At 39.8% G+C, this 26,269-nt stretch overlaps 2 long non-coding RNA genes across 2 annotated transcripts in view; both read right to left on the bottom strand.

Moving 5' to 3' along the window:
• Positions 1-2,617: 2,617 nt before the first annotated feature.
• On the bottom strand, positions 2,618-9,938 carry LOC142031935 (uncharacterized). The gene is made up of 3 exons (XR_012650675.1): positions 9,728-9,938; positions 5,262-5,448; positions 2,618-4,708 (listed from the first exon to the last, which is right to left on the bottom strand). It is a non-coding gene; the product is annotated as an uncharacterized LOC142031935 (long non-coding RNA).
• Positions 9,939-15,796: 5,858 nt separating this feature from the next.
• Positions 15,797-26,269, bottom strand: part of LOC142031934 (uncharacterized) — a 159,746-nt gene continuing 149,273 nt past the window's right edge. Inside the window, exon 7 of the long non-coding RNA XR_012650674.1 lies at positions 15,797-15,953. This is a non-coding gene — a long non-coding RNA (uncharacterized LOC142031934). The remainder of the gene's footprint in view (positions 15,954-26,269) is intronic.

Here is a 26,269-nt window from a genome sequence, read left to right as displayed (position 1 = left end):
GTCACCAAATGTTGGCCAACATGCAGGGGAGGGAAGAGGGACATTAACAGCAACTAGTATGAGCTGTTCCAGGTTAAATGTAAGGGTCTAGCCCTGGTATTTTAAAGCCAAAAAAACTTCTGTCACATACAGAGAAGTCCAAAGACCCAATCAGGTACACTTGGGATATTTTTATCTCATGATCCATGAAAATCTGTCAAAGATTCTGTTTGGTTTAGGCCTGAAGTTGGTCTAACCTGTTGAAATCAATCAGATTTTTTCCATGGACTTCAGTGGGAGATGAGTCAGTGTACTATTCCTCAGAATTAGTTACAGTACCCTCGTGGTTTCACAAAGCATATTTTCAAATACTTTAGCTCATTAAAAGAAATTAACAGAATCTAAAATTCCTTGCTAGAGGCAATGGTGTCAATCAAAGATGATTCATCTCTACTACTACTTGGGAGCTACCTCTATTACTTTTTTATTCTGCAAATCCCTTTGGTCCATTTTCATGTTGTTTGACAGTTCGGAAGTTGTTTCTGAATCAACTTGCTGGAAGACACATTGGTGATAGTTATACAAGCTCATGGTGCTCTGCCTGCTGCCCTGTGAGCTGACTTGATATTTCTCATGTCCGCAGTGGTTTACTACCCATTGTTCTGCATTAAATATCTTTGCTTTCTGAGCTGTTTATCAGTCTCTAAATGCATCTGCAGAGGCTTTAATCACTTCTGTGTATTCTCAATGCTGTTGTTTCACCAACAGTGCCTGTTTCATGTCTTTATTTTTTTGTTACAATTATGAAATAAAGGCCCCATCTTGGGAAGAATCTGTATGGATGCAAGTCCTTTCTGACTACAGAGTGTCACTGAAACAGTATGGCTGTCTTCCTAGAATGGGAGTATGCAACCACCATGTAAGAAATAGAAGGCAGTGCTTTAGAGGATGCACTGGTTTTGTTAGCACCTAACTTTTTTTCTATCATTTGTTTCAAACACCCTCAAGCATGCAATTAAACCCTCAAGCATGAAATTAAATGTAGAAACTTGAATTTACTTCTGAAATTATGCTTATTGGTCTGTATAATTTCCATACATAATTGTTTTAAATCAATTCATTAAACTCTTTGTTGTGCATGGCTTAAATTAATTTTAATCTGTAGCTCAGCCACATCAGAATCAATAAGTTCTGCTTCTATGGAAGGAGAACATTCTTTTGATTGCATCATTGAGGTAAGAAAGGAGATGAAGAACTCCAAAAGGTTTTAGTAATTGAAAGCACTACAACTGGAAGGTAGAACATTTAAATATTTATGGTATAATACTCTAGAAACATCCAAATGTGTTACCAAATGTGCATAGTCCCTCATACAGATAAACTGTACTCAAACTTTTTTGATGTTTCAGTCTCTCAGTGATGCTTATGATTTCCAGAAGGGTCTTTCTTTTCTTTTCAGAAACAGTAGTGAGAATCAAAACATGAAGTCAGATACTTGTGAGCTTGGCTACACTACTGGGGGAAATCCCTTTCCAGTTTACCATCATGCTCCTGTACTTTATATTTATGAGCAAAGAATTTGTCATTAACTTAACCTTCAGTCATTGCACTGTCTTCCTCTTTGTCATATCCAAGACCATTATTCTACCTTTATGCAAAAGCTGGTGCATTGTCAAAGTTTTAACCATTGACGGCAGCACACTGTTTATGTTACTGCATTCCTGTTGCAGTTTCTTTCCCATCTTGAAAATTATTATCCAGACAACTGATTCTTCCTCTTTCAACTGTAATAACAAACAATCACTGGCATATTTTTATATTTATGTGGGTTGAGGCATTAGTGAGCACAGAGAAAAACATGCCTTTTTCACTTAGTCATTGTCTTTACGTTTGAAAAAAGTTATTATATTGTTGACTACACACAGCTTTTCTCTTACAAAGATGTATTATTCTTCTGTGAGAGAAATTCAGAAAACAGAACTGTTTTAAGTTGCTGTCATGAAATGATAACATGTACGTTTTTTTCTTTTAAAACAGTCATCATATATTTTCCTATACTCTTACATTTCTTAAAAAAAAAATTCTAACTGTTTATTTCTTACCAGCTATGCTGGAATTGCTATTATAATTTCCTCATGAGTGATTAAAAAAATGTTTTGCTTTAGCTACAGTAAATCTTGTGACAATTATTCTCCTCTTTCCTGGTACATAAAAAATAATTTCTTGAGCAAATAAAATACAGAAATTCATATTAATGAGTCAGCTTTTACTTATTCTAAATAATTTATGTACTCTATATGCCATGTGTGTTGGGATTACAACCCAAGATATTTGCCGATACACACATACTGTTTTTCCAGTTAAAAAAAAAAAAAAAAAGAAGAGAGAAAGTAAACAATCTTTGAACAACTGAAGCCTGGCTATATCCTAGCTGCAGTTCCATTAGAAAGACTGCAGCTATTTGGCAAATGCATTTCCCACTTATCCTTTTGCATTTTAACAGTGTTTGAAATCTTTGCCACACAAATTGCTTAAGAGTCTTGGAACCTCTGGTTTTAAAGGTGTTGCATAAATGCAAATTGGTATTGCTTGAGTTCACTTACACATTGTCCTGGTTTTGGCTGGGATAGAGTTAATTTTTTTCTAGTAGTTGGTATAGTGTTAAGTTTTGGATTTAGTATGAGAATAATGTTGATAACACACTGATGTTTTCAGTTGTTGGTAGGTAGTGTTTATACCAAGTCAAGGATTTTTCAGCTTCTGATGCCCAGCCAGCAAGAAGGCTGGAGGGGCACAAGAAGTTGGGAGGGGACACAGCCAGGACAGCTGACCCAAACTGGCCAAAGGGGTATTCCATACCATGTGATGTCATGTCCAGTATATAAACTGGGGGACGTTGGCCAGGATGGGGGAGCAGATCACTGCTTGGGAACTAACTGGGCATCAGTCAGTGAGTGGTGAGCAGTTGCACTGTGTATCACTTGTTTTGTATATTCCAATTCCTTTTTTATTATTATTGTCATTTTATTATTATTAAGAAGAAGAATAATAATATGATCATCATTATTATCATGATTATTATTATTTTCTTCCTTTCTGTCCTATTAAACTGCCTTTTTCTCAACCCATGAGTTTTACTTTTTTTCTATTCTCTCCCCCATCCCACTGCTGAGGGGGAGTAAGCAAGTGGCTGTGTAGTGCTTAGTTGCCAGCTGGGGTTAAACCATGACACACATGCCTTTCTTTTCAGTCAGGACTTGGGGAAATGAAGACACCTTTAGCAAAGAGGCTTTAAATTCAGTCACTCACCAAATCTCCCGCTGAGAAGCCAATGCTGTCATATTTGCATTAATCACTACCAGTTCTTGGTTCTTTTCCTTCCTTTTACCAAATGCAAAAGAAACATAGTGTTCAAGCAGTGGTCTCCATGTTGGAGGCGATGGGTTTCCACTCCAATTTTTTGAGACAGACCTTTCATTTCCTCCTGCTTCAAACCCTCACCCCATCCTGCCTAAAGCCCAAAGAAAGCCTCTTTGCAGTACCTTCCACTCAGCTGGGAACCATCCTCTTCTGCAGCCCCACCAGCAGCTCAGAATGCGCTGGCACGTTGCACATCTCAATCCTGCATGCTACTCATCAAAACTCTGCAATAAACATAGCAGCATTCACAGGTAGCAAACATTTGCTGTTTACAGAGCAATTAATGAAATGTGTCCAGAAATGTTCTTTCATGCTCTTTACCCGAGTCATACGTACAAAATTAAAGATCTGGGTTAATAAACTTTTTTTTTTTAACAGGAGAAATCTAAAATGAAGCCAAATGGATGACTTCCTATTTCAGGTTTGCAAGACAGCGAAATCTTCAGACAATGCAAAAGAAGATGCCATTTTTTGAGGGAAGGAGCTTTGTGGTATAGTTTTACTTAAAAATTAGATTCCTTTTGGTTGAATTCTACAGTGAAAACAAAGCCTAACTAAAAGTTTTGTTATTTAATGTCTCTGCAAAGCACTGGTTTGTTGACTCAGCCTTTCTTTTATTCTGGCAACTAAAGGATGAATAATGTGATATCCCTTTGAAATAAGGAATGGATGGTCTCCCTGTCTGGATGTACCAATATTTTGACCTTGACACGACAAACAGCAGCCATAACAGAGAAAAAGGTCAAGTAAAATATTGCATTCACCCTCTCCAGCTCGTTTCAGACACAGGTCTAAACCCACTAAACACCCCTGCAGCACAATTTTCTGGACTAAAATGCACCTACAAAACCATGATCTACTGACTCAGACTCACTCAGCTTTCTACAACAGAAGCTTTGTACCTTTGCTCAGCTGTAGCTCTTTAATCATGACTTTTTTTGAAAGTTAATTTCAAGAGCAATAAAACACAAATTAAATAAAAACTAAATTTTATACTATGCTGTTTGCCTGGCAAATCTTCTGAAAGAAATATTTGAAAGTTTACCAAATAGATCAAGTAATGACATTTTCCAGACTCTGGTTTTATCATCATGTAGTTTAAGCAATGATAGATGGCTTTTGGCCATTATTGGTCAGATAAGTACCAGTCAAAGGACTGGAAGACTGTGGTGGTGGTGTTGATATTGCTGCTGTTGTTTTAGTTCTAGTCTAAGTTGACCTGTGTATCTTGAGATGGTTTTCAGTTGTTGAAAAACTGCTCCATTTGTCTTCCTTCTACTGGTAAAAACAGATGGGTCCAATTCTTCTCCTAAACACAAAGGAATTGAAGATTGTATTTGAGGGCAAAATGAAACCCATGTGACTTTACAAATTAGCTTATAGGCTCCTTGACATTTAAGAATACACATTTTATATATTTTCATAAAAACATTCCCAAAACTGCATTAGACTTTTTAAAGTTGCAGATCTGCTAAAAACAAGGCTAGGACTTTGTGTGTGTCCTTTGCACATACAATGTAAGATTTCCCTTTGAATTTTCCCAGGTCCCACATTAAAAAATAGAATAATCTGTGATGATACTTAATATTTTTAACAGACATTACTGATATTTGACAGTCCTCCACAGAACACATACATGCAATGGGGTTTTTTTTCAGAAATTTTGGTATTCATGCTACAGCTATTCAAGTTAATAATTGTAAGAACAGGACGATACTAGTACATAAGTTCTCATCCCGCTCCAAAAAGAACGAATGCCCTGGATGTGATTCCAAATATACCTCTCTCTTGGGTTTCTCTTGTATTAACTTAAATTACAATGAACCATAATAGTACATATTTTCTCTAGAACTTGGCTGTACCTCAGGTCTCTCCAATGGCTCCTTCTCTCTTCTGCTTCCCTGCCCATTAGTGATACTGAAGTCCCTTTACTCTGGCATTGAAGTCAAGCATCAGTGAAGAGTTAATTTTGCCAACACACTCAGAAGTTTTCTTTATCCTCCAAGCAAGGCTCCATAAATTAATGTATTCTTGAGGTTCTTGCTCCTTCTACAATACATTAAAAACAAGACACAAAAAAAGACCATTGCATTTAAGGAAACAGGTGTTACTTATGCCTGGTCATAGAGAAAATGTTCTGCTAGTTGGCTGTTTAAATTCTGAAATGATGACATTATGTTAGATTTTTGTAGTGCTCAATTCAAATTCAGATTCTAGTCCTGCTTTGGTTTCATACCTACAGCCTAAGTGTATTCCAGAAATAGTGTTTCCACACACATTTTCTATGGCTATCTGTGGTGAATATCAATATTAAAACAAAAAGAAATGATCCTTCCAGGAACCAACAAGGGTATGTACAAGGAGTAATTTGCTGTGTTCTAGCATCTTCAGTTATTGGCAGGACCAAGCCTCCAGATCTATGTTTGCAGTGAACTATTATGATGTATGTCATAGTATTTCCAAGAATCTCATCCACTTAAAGGAGATTGTTTTGAAGGAGCTATTATTTGATGCCTTTGGGAGCCAAACTAATTAACTGCCTTAGTATTCAAACTTCGTTTTCAACAATCTGAGCTCATATTTATAAGAGAGAGACATTTTAACTAGTATTGCGATGCCACTCCCTGGAAATATTAACTCATCCCTACAGATTAAATCTTCTAAAATATAAAACTTATTGTGGCAGATGCTCAGCTACAACATTATTTTTGATGGGGTGGAAAAAGGCAAAAGCATTATTAGCTTATCTTTGTTAATGAGCAAGTAAACACTAAATTTTAGAAATTTATTTCTTTCTGTTCAGAAATCATTAATTCCTCGGGGAAAAAGGGGAAAAAAAGAAAAAGAGAAAGAGAAAGAGAAAGAGAAAGAAAAAGAAAAAGAAAAAGAAAAAGAAAAAGAAAAAGGAAAAAGAGAAAGAAAAAGAAAAAGAAAAAGAAAAAGAAAAAGAGAAAGAAAAAGAAAAAGAGAAAGAGAAAGAAAAAAGAAAAAAGAAAAAGAGAAAGAGAAAGAAAAAGAAAAAGAGAAAGAAAAAGAAAAAAGAAAAAGAGAAAGAGAAAGAAAAAGAGAAAGAAAAAAGAAAAAAGAAAAAGGAGAAAGAGAAATAGACTTTCCTTCATTAACTAGAACGATGCCTTAGATCTTAAGTGTATGGGCAATATTCTGGTTATCTTTCAAAAAAAAAACCTCTAGGCACAAATAAGCTCAGGGTCATAAGACTTCAAAAATTATATTCTTGCTGAAATATGTTCTGTCAAATTGACCGTATTATGTCTGTTCTTCATTTGCTGTCACTTAGATGTCTAGGAAAACTGATTTATTGTTACATTCAGGTCCAAGTCATATACAACATGAGGCAAATGAATGTTTGCTTTTTGCAAAAGCAAAAAAAGGGATTGGATTAAGTTTGGGATCCTAATATTTTTAATATTGTAACACAGAAATGAATGATTTGGATATTCTATGTATCTATTTGAAAGTAGCGTTAAACGCTAGAATCTGTGGAAACTCTCTCTCCATGCTAGCTAAATCATCAACAATAATCACAGAGTGCGCAGTTCTGTGGCATTTTTAGACCCTGTTATATATCCTCAGGATTACGAAAAGTTATTTTACTGGGGCTCATTTAGCTTATGAAGCACTCAGGAACAGCTCAATGGAGTCAGGGAACCCAGTCCTGGCTTCAGCAGCAGATTTCCCGGAGTAAATCCTGCGGCGCCCGTCCTGCCTTGGATCCCGCTCGCGCAGACACCCTGACTGGGCTGCCAGCACCCTGCCCCGTACCAGCCGCAGGATCAAAGCTTTGGTAGATCGCTGCCGCTGGATTCAGCCTTCACAAGCCTCAGTCTTCTAGCACTGGAGATGAGCGCTGCCGTCCTTACGAGTGAGGGAAACCGAGCTGCGGGACGGTGGGTTTATTTGCATACGGCCACACAGCAAGTCGGTGATAGAGCAGCGCAGGAGCCGGGGAGCTGCTGGCCTGCGCCAGGCCGCGAGCACACCGTGTTGCTGTAGTGGTCAGGCCGTGCGCCAGTACAAGCCGAGACATTCTAGGATAAATTGGCAGTACGCGCTCTGCAAAGTTTTCCTCCATTTATTTTATTATGTAGTGAGTGATACAGCAAAATACCCTATCTTAAAAGGATAAAAAATAGCCATACGCATTCACTGGGGCTTTATAGCGTTGAACACCAGCCTGAAGAAATGGAAGCCGGAACGAACTATTAAAAAAGTAAGAAGATAAATTCACATTTTGAAAAATAGGTCCGTTTGTCATAAGAAATCATTATAAGAAACACGTGTAAGTTCATAATTTTCATATTTTAGGTCGCTTTTTTTAATGCATATAATCTATTTACATAAACTGTGCTAAAATGCTCAACAAAACATTTAGCTGTTAGGTTGGATAGCAAAGAAAGTGATATTTTTAAAAGTCCCACATGGAGAAGGAAGAGACTGAAGGAATTTTGACATGGTCGTTAGCTTGTAGGATGAAAACAATTCATTGATATCTATTCCACGTGTTAGCCTCTGGCCCTCAGAGAGGTAATAGGACTGTTCAACTTGAAGAAAACAAGATTTTTTTATTTTATTTTTTCTTATTATTTAAAGAAAGAAGTACTTGAAAAAATTTCCCCGGAAAATCTGCTTAATGCTGGCATTATTAAGTCATGGGCATAGCTCTGTGGCTTGGGACTCTTGGAGCACTGTGCAAAAACTTGAAACTGGGCCTCTGGGTCCCTGGTGACAGAGTCAGTGTAATGTTACAGGAATGCTCATGTTTTTTGAACACAGGGAAGACTTCAGCAGTTGATCCCTGCTCCTTTTCTCTCCCCATTCTTCTTTCCTTTGCAGAAATGTCATTTATTTAATTAGAATAAATGGGCTACGCTAAGTATTTGAACCAAATCTGGGATGTAGCAATATTTGGATGTGCCCTCAACCACAAACTCAGCATGCCCGTGCCTCTACAATGTTGACTTTGGACTCTTAAGAACCCAAGCACAACTGGGGCACTTGGGGCAGGACAACTGGATAAGAAGAAGAAATCTGTGGGCCAAGGAGCTTGACTAAACATTGTGTTCCAAAAGGCAGCTCTGTACACAAAGAAGAAGGGGAGAAATAGTTTATTCAAGTGGCTCAACGCAAAACAGATGGTAAAATTTCAACAGAGCAAAGGACTGATGGGTAGTTAAAGCAAACAGGCACACTCAGCAGGCACCCTCAGAAGGCTGAGACCCCAAAACTGATACGCTTAATACTATGCTAACCTATAAGACTTAAACTTCTGAAGCCAATTTGAATGTTTCAGTATTTAAATGGACAAGCAGTGTTCCCTCAAAGGAATCTGACCTGTTTCTAAAAACACATTTTCTATGGTTCTAAAAACAGTTTCTCAGGTCAGATGTTGCCTTTTTTTTTTTTTTTTGTAATTTTCACATAAATAGAAAAGAAGCAGCCAGTCAAGCCAGTCAACCTAAAAGCGTTCAGTTCCTTCTGTGCGACTTTCCCACCTCCAGGCAGGCTTCTTGCCCTAGGAGGGACCTTTGCTTCTAAAGTTTAGACAATGAATGTCTATTGACTTAATGCACTGTCCTTGTTTTCACATTCCTGAGAACCACCTCAAAATGTCCCTTAGGTACAGAGGAGGAAAAAGTAAACTAGTGAGTCATAAAGAAAAAAAATCAGAGGTACAACTTTGGCTTCTGATGACAGGAGTGATGAGATTTTTCATTTTGTCAAATTTAGAACAAACTCTAAAATCATGCTTTTTGGAGACAGAATAGAACTCAAAACTATTGAGCCTAAATTTCCTTTTGCTTGTGGTAAAATGCAAGTTCTAGGCTGTAGCAGGTTTTTCTGTTTTGTTTTGCTATAATTTTATTCCCCTGGTAATCCCAGAAGCAGGACAAGAATTAATTTCAAACAAGGATCTTTATTGTTTTCATAGTTCAGTATTCTGTTTAATTACAAAAACATGTTTGTTGTTTTTTTAATTTAATTTTCTTTGAGAAAATGATGGTTCAAATTAAGGGGAAAAATGTTTTGCAAAACTCAATAGTTTTGTGAAACCTTAAAGTGTTTTTCTTTATGTTGTCTACAGTTTTGAAAAACCCTAAATGCTACCAGTTTTTTTATTATTTTTTAAAGGATCAAAGACCTAAATCAGTCATTGATTATGGTCAATTAAGCCCAGACAAGTAACAGTGGATGAATTTCCTAATCACACTACCACGCTAATATATATTTTTTTGCATCCACTGTGGGTGAACTTGTTCTGAACATGGAGGTCAACAAATAGATGATTAGTCACTAAAATTTCACTTACAGCTCAGGCTTCCGTATTGCAATGAACAGTGTGTAGATTCTCACTGAAGAAGGCAAACATCTGTTGAGCAGGGAAGGAAGGGTTAGTCAGCTTTCTTTGAGAAATAAGAATGCAAATTAAAGTGGAAATAATCTGCAAATTTAGTTCACAGTCCTGAAAGTGAGGACATGTTCAAAATCACCAAAGATTCAGCCAAAGCTTGGGTGTCACATGAAACTTAGCATTCATTGGAAGAAGGATATCACAAGATGCAAGTTTATTTCTACGTGATCTACATTGCCACTCTTTGCAGATCACTGGAGAGTCTCCCACTGGGTATTAGTGTAAAAGCTGTGGAACCCCAGAATGATCTTGAACTTTAACAGAAATGACCTAATTTGAAAATTCAGCCAAGAATATTTTCTTTCCCAGTGATCTTTTAAAAAATTGTAGTCTTCCAATAATGAAAAATTAACAGCAAGTTGTTACCAGCATTTTAACAGAAGAGCCAATAAGATTTTTCTGCAGTGCCTGTGCTAATTCTGCCTCTTCCAGCTGTCATGCATTGAAGACAAAGGGAGAGATATCCAAAGGCTTAGACTGGCTTTTGCTTTTTGATACAAAAATGTTCTCTTAAGATTCAGGAAGAAAGAAAAACATTTGGAAATCCTGTTATGTGGGCACATAAGATCTCTGGTTTTTTACAAGAATAGAAATGTCCAATAAAACTCAGCTACATACTCACCTAATCTACAGAACTCCATCAAGGTCATTAAAAATCAGAGAAGGCTGAAAATTATGTAGCTCTGAGTGCCACCCTTGGGAAACCTCTCCCATTTGGTCCTATCGCCTCATTCCAGAATCTGATTTTCATATTGCCCAGCATGTTTACATATCCCAGAAATAAGCTGTCTCCAGCTGGCGTACTCTACCAGAATCCAAAGTTTAAAATTGCCCCCCTGGACACAAGAGAAGTACCAAAAACTCCTGTAAGGTATGGTGTGTATAATCCATTCTTCTGTTCATTTCTACTGTGGTTTCAGAAATACAGCATTTAATAAATGGAACAGAAATAAACTGAGGCAAATCTTGAAGGATATACAACACAATTAATGCAATGCAGATTTTGATAACGTATGTGCAACTGACCATATCCCAGCCAGTGATTCACCAAGCATAAATCTTTTGTACTTGAAAGTCAAATATAATAGAGGTGAAATCTCAACTCTGTTGAAAGGAGTGGGAGTTTTCTCTTTGATTTCTAGGGGCCTGGATTTTACCCTAGGCACATTTTCTCTTCTAAAAGCACGATTCACATGGAATTAATTGAATGGACAAATTATATTAAAGTGGGTTTGTTGTCTGGTTTTGTCTTTAGACATGCACCACATACTGTAGACCTGAGATGGTATCAAAGAGAGACTAATTTGAATGAAAGACTTTCTTGACTTCAAAGAGTCAGTGATATAAACTCAAAACTTCTACTTATACATGTTTATGATATTCAGGAAACTGATCACTTAGATAATGTCACCGAATAATGTCCTTGCATACATATATTTTGTTTCAGAAATGAAATTAACCTAATGTACTCTCTATACGAGGATTTTACTATAGGGACTACTTAGGTACTTTATTTGAAAAATATCCTAGAACTAGTTGAATAACTTATTTGTTCGTATCTGCCGATTATTCTCACTGAAATATTTGTGAATCCTGTATTCTAGTTACTTTAACCAGAGAACTAAATGTGAAGGTGGGAGATCTTTAAATAATATACTCATTGTACGTATCTAAAATTTGTTTGAATAAGTGTTTAGCCAAGTAGCATCATTTCTGCAGAGCCAATATTAGGCCCTGGCTCAGCCAGGTGCTTAGCTATATGCTTTCCTGCAAAAATGTGATATATGCCTGCCTGCAAAAATAGTATTGCTGTCAGCATCAGTATCAGTTCTTCTGTCTTAAACTAGATGTATCCCCAAACTGTTGCTGAATTCTGAGTTTTATGATTAACTATTCAAAACCCAATGTTTGAATGATGAAGTCTCTGACATGAAGAATATCCCTTCGTTTCTTTTAACTTCTCAGAGTGATCTGTGAGTTCCTCCGTGAGCTTCCCTTCCCTTGGTGACCTGAGATGACCTGAATGAACTATGATGCACTGTGTGGAAAACATTCTCTCCAATCCGTCCTCCCTCATTTCTCACTTTTAATTTATTGGCCACCCACCCCTCTTTTTTCTTTTTGTTGTTGTCCAAATTTTCCTATTTCCAGCATATGTTTTAAGATTAAAAAACTCTTATTTGGCAGACGGTATAAACACTGTACCTCAACAGATGTTTTTAGTGTCAGTGCAAGAAACGGCCACACGCTGATGCGGTTCTGCTTGGCACCATTTCTTGTCTGGAGACACTGACACTGCATGAATATATTCATTTTACTGCTGGGTTCTTTTTGTCATTTTTTTCCCCCTCCTTTCCCCTCTCATGACACTGTGGCAAATTCAGTGTTTCTGTGACTTGTTCCCTCTTTGCATATCACATTATTTTATAAGTCGTCTAAGTCTTGGTTTTGAGGACGCCAACTGACCTGAATTTACCTTTGAGCACCTCTCCCTCCCCTTTAACTGTGTTAACTTGTAGCCTTTACCAACTGCTTTCATGTGTCTCAATATAACTATTTCTCTCCAAAATGTATTGCTATGCAGGCACATGTATCAAAATAGTTAGGGCCTCAGTAAGTACTATCCACAAGTTCAACGTTTTTTTCTATTTACTCAGCTGGTCATGTTCTTGTACGAAGGAGGTTTTTTTCAAGCTGTATTTGAAACAGGGGACAGGTTATGTAAGGGCATAACAAAAATATGGCTTTTGTGAAGGCACAGGCATGATCCAAAAGAGACTCTCTTTCTAAATCTCCTTCCATCTCCTAATCTGAATGGATTTTTCTGGCTTTCTGATGACAGGGGAGGTTCTTCTGTGCAAATTTGTGCCAGGTAACAGCTGAAAACGAGGACTGGAACAGTGGACAAGAGCAAAGAAATTTGAAGCTAAAGGCTATGAATTTAGAGTGCATGCTGACCATAAAAATCTCCGCTGGCTAAGTGTTACCAAATGGTGCCACATGAGACACCACAACATTTCCCTAAGCTTGCGAAAGGCCATAATTGTGGTGTTCCAGATAATCTCATGTGGTAACTGCTTAGAAAAATTGACTCTTTAATGGCAATCTCTGTGTCATATCTTTTCCTTTATTGCCCCTCTGCAAGAAAAGGGAACACAGTTAAGTGAAGCAGATGGTGGAAGAAAAAAAAGAAAGCAAGTGATAGGACACTTGATTTTCAAATAACAAGCATATCTGCCACATCCACAGCCTCACCATGAGGATGCTCACCTGCCTGCTCAACAGCACTCCCTTAGGAGTTCGGAAAAGGGATTAGAGAAGGCTTTCCCAGCTGACTGCCTTAGCTAGCAACAGTGCTGTCTCCTTCACTCCCAATCTGTTGCCTTCCCAGTCACTCAGAGAAGGAGTACCTCTTTTGGGCCACCTTCGAAAAAATGGAAAACTGGAATGTAAAGCCAGTCAAACTGTAAGGGGAAGGGGGCTGTAACCAATATTGTCCACTTTCTAGCCAATGCTTCTAACTGTTAAGCTACTACACAAAGCACAGATCTGTAGTACTGGGGTTTTTTAAAGAACAAGCCCTGCTCAGCAAGGCATGGATCGTTTCAAGGTCAGCATCCAGAAGTGGACACAGTCCCTGTACTCCAGGAATCAATGCAAGTTCACCTCCATTGCCTCCCCTTTTTGCAAGCCATCTCCCGGAGGTGCTTATCTCCTACACGCACACTGGCTGTGAGCTCCTTCCTGGGCTTGGCCACCTGTTTTAGGTATGGATACTTTTATACTGAAGTCATCCCTTTGGAGCTCATTCCAGCAGACAACCAGCAAATGATGCTGCCCAGAGGCATATGGTGTGTCCTCCTCCTCTCCACAATGGCTTCAGGGGAAATGATGCTGCTGTTTGGAAGAAGTGCAGGGAGCAACTCCAAGGGGCAGCCCCACTGTTCATTTTGCTTTTCACTTGCTACGGATCGCTGCCGGACTCCCTGGGTCTTCCTTCTCTCTCCGCTTTGTGCAAGTAGCTGAAGCCATTACTTCAAAAGTTGGGATGATGGAGCTCAGCCTGACCTTAGATAGCACTGCGTGGACTATCATCTCTCTACTGCAGCCGGCACAAACACACAAGCCTTTAGTGTCAGGGGTACATGTCTCATTATTCCGGCTGCTTTTCTCGCAAACAAATATTTATTTTGGAGAAAGCAGGGGAAATCCAATTCTCTACTTGTGGTTTCGATTCCTTTTGTCTGCAACATGTTCTGCTAGGGAAGTGATGCACAGTGATTTCTTTTTCAAATTTGCTTCTGGCTCAGTGAGAAGGTGGGTGGCAGGGCAGTTGGAAGTCATCAAGCACAAGCAATAATGTTTAGTAACCTTTTGTATGACTCTGCCCTCCAACCATTGCAACGGCTTCCTTTCTCTGTTCTTACTGGGGACAGATCCTGGGAGGTCCTGAGTAACTTTGAATTTAGCTGAGAAATTCCAAGTCCTGAACTGAAGCTCCTAAACACAGCACAGAAAAGTATCACAAAATCTTTCTTATCCATGCTGCAAAAAGGGAGCCAGCCATAAAACTGGGGTAAAGTGAAGCAAATCTCCTAAGGGCATTAGAAGAAGGCAGCAGCAGGGCAATTAACATGAGCAGGCCACAATAAACCTCTCATGCTAAGAGTCAAATCCTAATCTCCTGGGCAGCAGTTGAGTAGATAGGATCTTTACGGAATATTTATAACCAGGATGGAGCAGGTGTCAGCTTTTTCTCACCCCAATGGCAAGCATAGCTGCCTTATTGCCACCAATTAAGCAAATGTCAGCATGAAAGACGTGTTCAGAAAAAAAATTGCCTCTGGATCCCAGTAGTTGCAACTGGTTACTTGCTAATGACAAAGAGTGATGATTGGTGATATTTATTCATGTGGGAGACTTTCAAAGCAAGAAGTGGAGCTTAGCATCCCTGGCTAATGCTTTCCCAAAAGCAATATGATGGCCCATTCAATGTGCTAATACTCAGTTCTATTAGCATTTTTCATGTGCAGATTTTGGAAAGGAAGAGAGACAACTTACCAGCAAATGGAGCTTTTTTCATGTATGTAGTGCGCAAATACATTAATGCCAAGGAAGAAGGCAGGGGAAATACCTGCTTCCTGACCATGTAATTCTTCTTTCTACAGCAGTTTCCCTTCCATTCCCTTCTCTAGAGGGAAAAATGATTCTTTGTCTTTCTTGATGTCCACTGCAAGAAGAAAAGGTAAGAAATGTATATGCATATTTTGAAGAAACTTTCCTACTTTTAAATAAGCTGTTCTTCTATTTTACAGTGATTGCACACATGCATACTGACACAATGTGAGCACAGAGGAAGGCTGCATATTTACCACAAAGAGGTAATGAAAGTTCTTCATACCAATAAAGATTGTAAGAACGCTGCCAAGTGCAGCATCATTCCCGGATGCTTCCAGGATGGCCCAGGGTCTCATGAAATTGAAAAGAGCTCCATATGAATACTTGGCAGATGACAGGAAAGGTGAAATTTCTCAGCATTACCACCCACTTAGCTGAAGAGCTAGTGATGTTCGCTCCAATCATGGATGCAGCCTTGACTGCAGTCTCAAAACAGGCCATGACAGCCCATTATCTACATGAATAATCTGCACACAGAGATGACAATATCCCCAGATCACTCAGCTGTTGACATAAAGAGCCTCAGAAAACATCTGGAATTTCTGATCCTGTCAGAAATCAGAAATAAGAAGAGAAAAAAGAAATAAGATAGGGATTTACCAGCATTCAGGGTGTAGAGGAAAGTCAGAGAAAATTTAAGTTTCTGACTGAGATGGAATTCTGAGCCAGAAATAAGGACGGTTTTCAAATGAAACATCCCATGAAGAATAGATATGATACAGAGAAAAAGACTCTCTTACCCTCCAGGAGAAGGTAATCTTCAACAATAAACACATCTTCTTTGGCAGATATTTCAGTGAGGAAGTTGCTGCACATTCACAGGAAGGATGTAAGTGAGGGTCATTAGCACCGGTTTCAAGTCTCATGGAGGAGAAAAGTCCTTTACAAAAGGAAACAATTTGATCAACCCTTTCTGAAATATGAGGACCAGGGTCCAGAAGTCCATCTGAAAGAAACAGACAGAGAATACCGCTCAATCTGTAAGCAGATTCCTCCTTACTATGGCCTAACAGATCCAAAAAAAATATAGTAACTCAATTAATCAGCTCTTAAAAGGCACACTAGTCTTTTCAATAACATCCAGGGTTTGCCTTGTCCCTGGAGAATGATAACAAAACAGCCACAGAAGCAGAACAAGCCAACACTGATGCCTCGAAGAAGTATGAGTATTCATCCTGAGACTCTCCACACATTTCTAGGAATGAATATTGGGCAGTTATCACTAAAGGCTGAGAACTCCTTTTCTTGTGCTCTAACTCTCTGAAGTCTATCAAAGGACCCAGCAGCAACCCAGAAAAGCATTGTCTCTGCTGAAGAATGAGGTCTCTCCAGCTTCCAATAGACTTTCTGCCCACCCATGGTTATTTGCATTTATTGCCTCTCATAAAATGCACATTTTATTCAAAGAAGAGAAACAAAGAAACTTCTGCTGGTACTGAAATCTTGGTTTGGATCTCAGGGCTAATGAGGGAAATGTGCTCCTAACACCTCAACTTCAGACAGCTGGTGCTGGAGATAGATGCCAGAAGGGCTGAGGTCACTCACAGTGTCAGTGACGAAGGGCCTGGGTTGGTGTCATGACCCAGCAATCGTGACAACCAAGAGATTCCCAGAGGAATGGTCAACAAAATGTTCAACAGACTGCTTCCAACCACTTGGCAGTATTGATAAAGCTCATGTTACAGTGGACTTGGTACTACAACAAGACTGGTACAGCTAACCTCTTTGGACCCCAGAGATCTGCTGGAATAAAGCCATAGAAGATGGCAAGTACCATTTTTTCTTGGAATTCTTTTCCTGGAAGATTTAATGGGCACCTGGAGTCTGGGGTTAATGGCCTAAAAAACAAGGAAGAGTGTAAGAAAGATTTTCAGGGCATAGGAACATCATCTAAAGCACTTGCAAATTTTGGTGCATGAGATCTTCATTATTGTTTAAGCAGAAGAGCACAATCTGACCCAGCACATGTAGTTTCTGAAGACTCGAGGTCAAAGCAGGACCACTGGCAGACATATTTCTGAAAGTTAGGTGCTCCCCTCCTGTAAGCTTGAGGCTTGAAAGATGGACACTTTAGAATAGTCTGGAATATGCCTTTCTCCTAAACAATAAAGGCATCTTGCCCAGTAAGTGGAAGCCAGAAGGAATCCAGTCACCTTCTTGGGAAGGCTCAGATAAAAAATGGATAACTGAGATAAACATGCAGAAGCCATACACAAATCCCCAAAGGCAATGAAAGAAAGACCTGTTCAGGGTTTACCAAAGACAGCCTAACCCAGGGTAACACACTGCTGAGAGATGTCAAAAAGCAAAGAACTCCAGCACAATTGTGTCATTGAGAAGGGAAACAATATGAAGCATGTCTCATTGTACATACCTGCATAAACCACACTAAACGCGCTGAAGGAATAAAATACATGGTCTCAAGTGAGAGGGTTTATATATACCCCTGTGTGAATGCATACACTGATTATCACTTAAAGCCAGGAGACAATCTCATCCATCTATTTTTATATAGACCATACTTTCTGAATATATTTCAAAATAAAAAATCTTCACTGGTGGAACTTGGAATTCTTCTTTACAATGGTGTAAGAAAAAATCAGATCTGGCCTTAATCCTTAAACTGACAAGACAAATTTTAATATTCACCCTATGAAAAGAGCAAACAATGGCTTTGTAAATCCTAAGAGTCTTAGTTTATATTACTGCGACTTGGAAACCTAATTTTTTTAAATGATATTATGTTGGATGTCATGATCGTCCAAATATTGAAGCACTTGTTTATAGTTTGGTGTTTAATAACCAAGTGCATTAAACACTTTCTGCTCTAAATTTACCAGTTCTTGGATCTTCACCAAACTCTCTGCAGAGTGCTGCTCCAGGAAAACACTATCCCAGCTCTGATGACAGCTCAAATTACTTTATATTTTTAAAGCATTAATAATTTGCAATATTAGAAATACACTGAAAAGAGGTGATTAATTACTATCATGAAGCAAAGCCTCAGACAAGCATTAATTACTGTTGTCGAGCTAATCCCAGATTTGTGTTTCATATTTACTTCTCTCCTTTATTATCTGCTTTTATTTTAGATCTATGGGATATACCCAGCAGAAGTGTTTTTGATGCACATGTTGTCAAGCCATTCCCAGAGTGATTGATAAATGCCAACCCATATAGATGAAGTTATGATACTGGACTGTGGTTGCCATATTCAACTGCGGGTGTACTAAAATTAGGCACATGTATTCCCATTTAGCCATTGAGTCATTCACATCACTAAAAAAAAGGCCACTTGTTTAGGTGCCTTTAGTTAAGTGACTAAATTGAGACCCCATGTGGCATGCATATTACAAAATAACAAGAGCTTGTTCCTTAATAGGCTCCCATGAAAGCCAACGGGAGTTTAGCCATGAAATTCAAAGGGGTCGGACTGCACCCAACTAGTGGATTGTGTAATAGCTTTTATTTTGATGTTGAGTTTTGGGTACTTTTTCTCAGTAAAAAGATTGAAAACACAAGTTAATAAATCTTCTAATTAAACCACTTACCAATATTACAACATTAGTGTTGGGATAAAAACAAGCAAAAAGAAAGGCAATTATAAAAGCGGAAAAGAAACAAAGACAAAGGAAGAAAAAGGGACAAGTAGGTGGACTCTGTCTTTGGCTGTCAGTTTGGCTCCTTCACTCTCTCCAAGGAGTCCTTTGGGGAACCAGGCTAGGCAGCAGATTTCAAAGGTGTTGACAAGCCTGGCAGACCAGCGGTTTCAATTCATCCCTCAGCAACAATGCCAGGCAGCTGTAAATGACTCTAACATTCTCTGCTTCATGACGGTTCCAGGATTAGGGATACGTTTTTGCTTTAAGCCCAGTATGGACTCCCTGCTAAGTGGCTCAAGCTCGCTTAGACAGTGAACGCTTTCAGTCTACAAGCCACAAGCCTAGTTTCTTTTGTGAAGATAAAAGGGGCAGAAATTTTTTAAAAGATGGAAAAGCACTTTGGGAAGTAAATAAGAGAAGCGTGAAAGGGACCCCACTCAACCATTTTTCTTTTAAGGAGACGTATGTTCTGAAATCCCTTCAATAGTTTGGAAGTCTCCCATCGTTAATTTGGAGGCATGTTACAAATTTTGTTCTTGTGCAGAGGATAGACAGCACCATTCAATGTTGCACAAAAATAATAATAAATTACTTAGATTTTTAACAAAGGGTGGGCACTTTTCCCATAATGCCTCCTTCGCAGCTTGGACAGGCCTCTTCCAATAAAGCAGAAATGGTCTATCCTTTTGCTACCTGAGGTCAGCATCAGGCTATGAACAGAATCAGCAGTAGGACAGTATCTGTGGCAACATCATGGGTGCCAAAGGACAGGGCCTGTCACATAACCATGCTACTCTCTAGATCACTTGCGGGGTGACCAGAAACGCTAGACACTCCAGACTCCTTTTTCCTTATAACCTGACTGCCCAGGTTTACTAAACTTTGGTTTGCAGTGTGAGGAAACAGAAGGGACAAGAATGACTGAAAAACAGACTACTTTTTTTTATACCTTCATACATTAAAAAAAAGGAGGGGGGTTGTTCATCTGCATTTTCAGCATTGCAAACCTGCAGAAGGAAAGACGAGGCTTTGGCTCAAAACAAAAAGCTCTTAATTTGTAGCTGTGATTATTACACACTTCACCCCGAACCACTGAAATAAATGGAGTTTTGCCATTGGCTTCACTGGAAACTGGCACCAAGCCTTCATTTGGTAATTTCAAGTTTGTTTTACAGCTGTAAGCCAATGCACAAAGCATATGGTTTCTGATGCATCACAAGTTAGAACTGCCTAATGAACATCGTCTTAGAAGATCACTCTCTTTTATGTATAATTTATTATGTCTTCGTCAGTGAAACCAACTCAAAGCACAAATACAAAGCAAATATATTGGGGTTGAAGTTAGAGCTACAACAGAATACACAATGGTAAATGTGCAAAACATTTTATCTTTCTTCAGTAGTTCTAATGGAAGCCTTCAAAAATTTGAAGAAGGGTCTATTATAAACAAATACTGCCTTCTTTCAGCAGAGTTTTCAAAGTTAAGATAGCTGGGAAAATAAGCTAGTTTCAACTCTTTTTTTAGTTAAAAAAAACCCAAACCCTAAAGCATCTTCCCTTCCAGGCTTGTCCTTGAATAAAATCAAAATGGATGTTTACGTCAGTACCTCAGGGAAAAAATAAATTGCCACTCTGGACAATATCAAGAGGATTAAAATTTTTATACTACTCTTTTGCACTGCCACTTTTCTGTCTTCCCAGCAGGTGCCAATAACAAAAAGCACATCCAATGATTCTAAAACACAATGTGTTCTGAAACACATGTGGCTGACAACAAGAAATCCTTTTTCATCTTGTTCTTTCTTTCATGGCCTAAATTATTAACTTGCAGTGTGCCACACACAACTCAGTTTGAGCATAAAATTGTCTCTGGATATAGCATTTCCAAACTGTTGCCAAACTGATCACTTAAAGTTGTTTATCATCTCACTGTTTAATCTGAGTAGAGATAAAAAGAAACAGAGGGTTTTCTGTATACATACAAATGGGGGGCAGGAGAATAATATTAATGGAGTATTTCTTAGCCTTCCTAGTTACGCTTCTCGTTTATGTCTAAGCAGCTTCTTGCCAACCTTAAAATTCATTAATATGGGAAATATTGAGCTCACTGGCTGCAACACCTCCATTGTAGAAATCAGACTACTATCCACCACATGTTCTGGCACAAATCCAGTTTTGTTCTCTTCCTCTTCAGTCTTCTTCTCCCTCAACCTCATTAAAGCCCTACAAAATTACCTAGGGAAACAAACACTTTAGAAAAACTCATGTCAAGGACAGTCCCTAATGCTGCCGCTTCATGGACAGAGTCACAGCAGGAGAGCACAGAACCCCATGGAGGCCACGGGGGCTCTGTCTGGGTGCGGGGACGTTCCCACATGGAAGAGATTATAGAACTGGAGAACAAGGCCAAGCAATTTGTTAATCCTTCACATGATCATGTATTTTGCATATGTTGTGCGGCAACGTAACTTTCAGTTGGGACTGGTTATGTTATGCTGAAGTTCATCTTACGTAATGCTGATCAGTTAGACCACAGATGCTGAATTAAGTGGGCCTTCAGGAGTTGGCCTTCTTGCCCCTGTGTGATTACAGAACCAAGAGCAAAGTGTACCAGGAGTAAAATAAATCAAGAACTGAAGAACAACAGTTAAAGCAGGGCTCTATATGGACTTTTTATCCCAAATTTCCCTTGTTTTTCTTTGCCATCTGAGCAGATTTTTGATTACTGCAGCCTGTGTCCAGGTTTTTTAGAGTTCTGCCAGAAACAAGAGCTGGGGCATGTTTATTTCTGAGGGCAGATCCAAGAGAGGGGATAAGTTCAGCCAGCTAGCAGGCGCTAGCATCCAAGGGAGTGAAAGAGGACATGGGGAGGGTTCATAAATCCATAGCTTTAGAAACAGAAATGGACTTGTCAGTAATTGTTCCTACAGACATGCAGACTTGGAGTGGGGAGGGAGACTGATGGGATGAATGCGCAGGTGGAAAGGATTTGAATGTAGACAGAAATGAGGAACTTACACAGATGAGTATCCAGGACACAGTGGAGAAGAAAGCTTCAAACCTGACAAGTCTGGGGTGGCTTGGTGTCGTGGTTTAAGCCCAGCTGGTAACAAAGCACCACAAAGCCGCTCACTCACTCCCTTCCCTCAGGTCCCGGTGGGATGAGGAAGAGAAAATATAAAGAAAAGCTCGTGGGTCAAGACAAGGGCAGGGAGGGATCACTCACCACTTACGGTTGTGGGCAAAAGACAGACTCAACTTGGGGAAAAAACAAAATCAATTCAATTTACTACAAATCAAATCAAAACAAGGATAATAAGAAGTAAAATCCAGATCTTAAAACACCTTCCCACCACCCCTCCTTCCTTCCCGGCTCAACTCCACTACCAGTTTTCTCCACCTCCTCCCCCCGCAGCGGCGCAGAGGGACGGGGAATTGGGGTTGGGGTCAGTTCATCACACGTTGTCTCTGTCGCTCCTTCCTCCTCAGGGGCAGGACTCCTCACTCTTCCCCTACTCCAGCGTGGAGTCCCTCCCACGGGAAACAGTTCTCCATGAGCTGCTCCAATGTGAGTCCTTCCCACAGCCTGCAGTTCTTCACAAACTGCTCCAGTATGGGTCCTCTCCACGGGCTGCAGTCCTTCAGGCACAGACTGCTCCAGTGCAGGCTTTCCCATGGAGTCACGACCATCTCGGGGGCATCCCCCTGCTCTGGCGTGGGCTCCTCCCCAGACTGCAGGTGGGCATCTGCTCCCCCACTCCCCTCCATGGGCTGGGGGGGGACAGCCTGCCGTCTCACTAGGGGCTGCAGGGGCATCCCCTCCTCCGGCACATCTCCTCCCCTCCTTCTTCACTGACCTTGCCGTCTGCACAGGAGTTTCTCTCACATTCCTATCTCTTCCCCCCACTGCAGGTTCCCCTCCTTAAATGTGTTATCACAGAGGCACTACCACCATCGCTGATGGGCTCGGCCTTGGCCAGGATGTCTGTAGGCACATTTTCTGGAGCTCCTTTTTCACTGCTGGAAATATAATAGTTCTAAATCACAGTTCTAAGCAGAGCTTAAAACATCCAGAAACATGGAAAAACCACCAAATATTTCCATAGACCTGCACTGTGCCTGAGGAGGGATAGGAACCAGTAAAAGAAAAATGGTCAGCAAAGCAGTCATGCTCTTTACTTTCACGGTGGAGCTGAAGCATTTGATATTCCTGATGCTAAGTACAGCACAGTGTAACAGAAAAATGAAAGACCTGCAAACAGCATGAAACAATGTTGAGATGTACCTTTTAAAAGTAAGAACAGAAATAAAAGTGCAATGAGAGAAGAGTTTGAGGGAAGTCAGAGGAATCACACTTGTCATTCAGGGGCTAATCAAATTCCCACTGCAAGACAAGTCCGTGTCTGGGATAAAAATTTCAGAATAACATTACTGGGACACTTATAATTTATCTTTGATAACTGTTAAACCAAGAAGCTCCAACATGTCAGAAATCTGTAACTACTTGCCAATAGACCCAATTCAGAGGTCTCTCACAATCCAAACTGGAGACTGATGGTGTATGTCTTTCATGAGAGCATTGTGTCATTTTGTAAGTGACAGTTTTGGAACCCTTGTTCCTGTTAGTGCATATGTACACACATATTGTGCATATTGCACATAGCCACTATAGCTAACATGTAACAGCAAAGTCTAGTTTTGGTTTTTTGATTAACCATAACTTTAGGAATGGGTGTAACTACAGCACAGCAAGCCTCCTGCAGCCTGCCTCCCACCACCCAGACATGTTCAGCAGGGACTGTTTGATCACCAGCGCTACCACCTAAACACTTGAATGCCCACTTCAATGTCCGGTCCCTATTCATCCACTTGAGGAGCAGCCACCCTGAGGTGGTAGGAGGAAAAAGTACCACCTTAGCAAGAAGGTTGTTTGCTCTATGGAAGGGTTTGGGGCAGCTGCTCGACTTGGGGTAGCTGGTCCCAGGGGGGAAGAGCTGCCACTCAGGCAAGGGAAGGAAGAGGGCAGCTTCTCTGGGGGTGGAAGGGCACATATAGCACATGTTTATGAGAGAGCACCTGCAGCTTGTGCTGAAGAGTGTGTGGTACTCGTTGTCTCAAGGAGCTGAGGGAATGTGCTGCAGGAGGAACCGAGCAGTTGCTTGCACTGGAAGGACAAAAGGGTGCGAGACTGCTCAGTCTGTGCTGCAAAGGTAGCAGGGCATAGGTTTCTGTGTGGGACACGACAGGCATGTTGTGCTGACCTGCAGGAACTTGGAGATACATCTATTTGGTTGACACCAAATTTTAGTTCAGTTTCTGTAGCTGAACCATCATGGCTTTCAATATGAGCTCTAGCCAACCACAGCAACCTTTGAGCTCTGGCTGCTAAACATGACAGTGAGTGCTTGGTGCAATCCAAAAAAATAACAGCGCACACTTGCTATAAGCTTCATGTTCTGTCAAGATCGTGCACACTGGTGTGATTTCAGCATGGTGGGTGGTGGGAACTCAGTGAAACTTTGGGAACTTAGAGATGTTTGAATTCAGAAAGAAATCTGTTTCTCTTCTTTTTGTTCTCTTCATTTTCAGCTAGATATAGATCTGTCTAGACAGAGTGAAGTTATATTAATAACTGCATTATTAGTATTACTACTATAGCTAACAAAACATTCAAAGTGCTTTAAAAATAGGTCAGTTCTTATTAGTGGGAGGAAATTTCATGTCCAAGATCTGGCCGAGCTGTCCTCATCCTGGCTAAGTATGGGAAGGCGACGACTGTCCTCCCACTACTCTCTGGATGTCTCCTAAGAAAGTCCTTCAGAGTTTCTGATTTACCCCTGTACCATTAGGTACAGCAAATACTAATTTCTTCCTCTTACAGCAGCTGGGCTTTTTTGTCAGTGTTCATTTTCAGGACAATTTTGCGCTGTTTATTTTGTTTTGCTTCAGTTGAAAAAGCAAGTGGCTGTCAGATTCCAGAACAAAGCTAATTTTGGTGAGGGATACTGGAAGCAGTACACAGGCATCAGTTTTTATCAGATGGAGCTAGCAAATCAGCATTTAGGTAGCCTACTTTTAGGAGCTTGTAAAGATGCTCAACTCACACTCAGATGGCTTGGTCATGAGTATTACATAAAGTTTAAATTTTGCTGGTGAGAGATTAGTCGTTGTACATTTCCTTGAAATGCCCTATGTATTCAGGTTGAACATCTGATTTTTGAGAGAACTGTATCACTTTTATCACAGCACAGAAATCAAAGAACAATATTTTTTCCTTTTTAACTGCACAAACTAGTTTTAATCCCAAGTAATTTATCCTTAAAGAGGATAGAAGAAAACTGGAAAGCAATCTGAAGCAAATCAATCTATGCTCAGATACAATTTCAAAATCTGCTTTTCCCTTCATTCTCCTTTCTTTCCCCAGTTCAGCCTCCTGAAGTTTATCTTGCTATGTAAAAAACCCAAATGTACCAACCTCTAAGAAGCTGCAGGTTACAGAAAGGTCAGTCATAGCAACAATTCATGCTGTATGGACTGGAATGTTCAGACAACTACTATTAGCCTTTTTTTTTTTTCTAATGGAAAACATAACGTTTACTAATTGACACCAGCTAGAAAACGGAACTAACTTTTCATAGGACTGAAGAATATTTGGCCAAAGAATCCAGATTTGAAACTCTGAGTAGTGATATCATTTGATCCAAGTGAACTACACAGATTTATAGAAATCTATTCTGTAAAGAGTGCATTATGCAACCAGCACTAGCAGTGTTACATGTTCAAGCATTAAGTCAAAGTCAGAGCTTTCAAAATTACCTTGGTGTAGGTACATCTGGTATCACGCTCTGTGAGATGCACAAAAAAGACCCCATTCAGAATGTCTTTGACCAACTGCTCTGGGTATTTTACAAGTATTCCCAACCCAAGTATCTGAGTTAGCTACTTAAATTAGCTACTTGTGTCACCTTCTGTAACTGGTTAAGAGAGACAGGTTCCTCCAGCACAAGAGAGACTCAATGCATCTTGGTTAGATTTTTTGGACTGAACTGCTCCAGGAGGAACCTCTCACCCTCCACTGTTCAGGGAGAGTTTGGTACATACCCCCAGGCCCCTTTTGAAGGAAAGGAAGTCCTTAAGAGGCTTTGAGTTGAAACAAGTGATCTATCTCATCCAAGCAACTTGAGGTTTTCTGTCTAATGCTGCCACAGCTTCTGTCAGCCAGCTCTGCAGAGGCATGTCTCTAATCACACCAAGTCTGGAGCAAGTGTTGGAACACATAGCACAAGCAGAAGGTGGTTCAGACAATGCCTGTAGAGATGCAGAGGACATTGACTGTGAGAGCAAACTACCTTGTCATGGATTCCTCACCTCTTCATATTCTTAAATCAAGACTGGATGACTTTCTGAAATACAAAATCTAATAAAATCTAATTATTTGGCTCGGTCCATGAGTAAGTGGTTTAAATAATGTAACCTCTATTGTATAGGAGCTTGGGCTAAATGATATGAAGATCATTTCCTGAGAAATGCTGACATTAAAAATAAATCTTTTAATTTCAGCTCATGTTCAGTGGTTTACTATGGAGGCCAACAGAGATTTGTGAGGTCTATTCGAACAATTAGTTAAACCCGGAGTATGAAAGAGAGACAAAGTTAGTAG

The sequence above is a fragment of the Buteo buteo genome, chromosome 6, assembly GCF_964188355.1.
Source record: "Buteo buteo chromosome 6, bButBut1.hap1.1, whole genome shotgun sequence".
NCBI classification, from domain to species: domain Eukaryota; kingdom Metazoa; phylum Chordata; class Aves; order Accipitriformes; family Accipitridae; genus Buteo; species Buteo buteo.
This window is presented reverse-complemented; position numbering and strand designations above follow the sequence as displayed.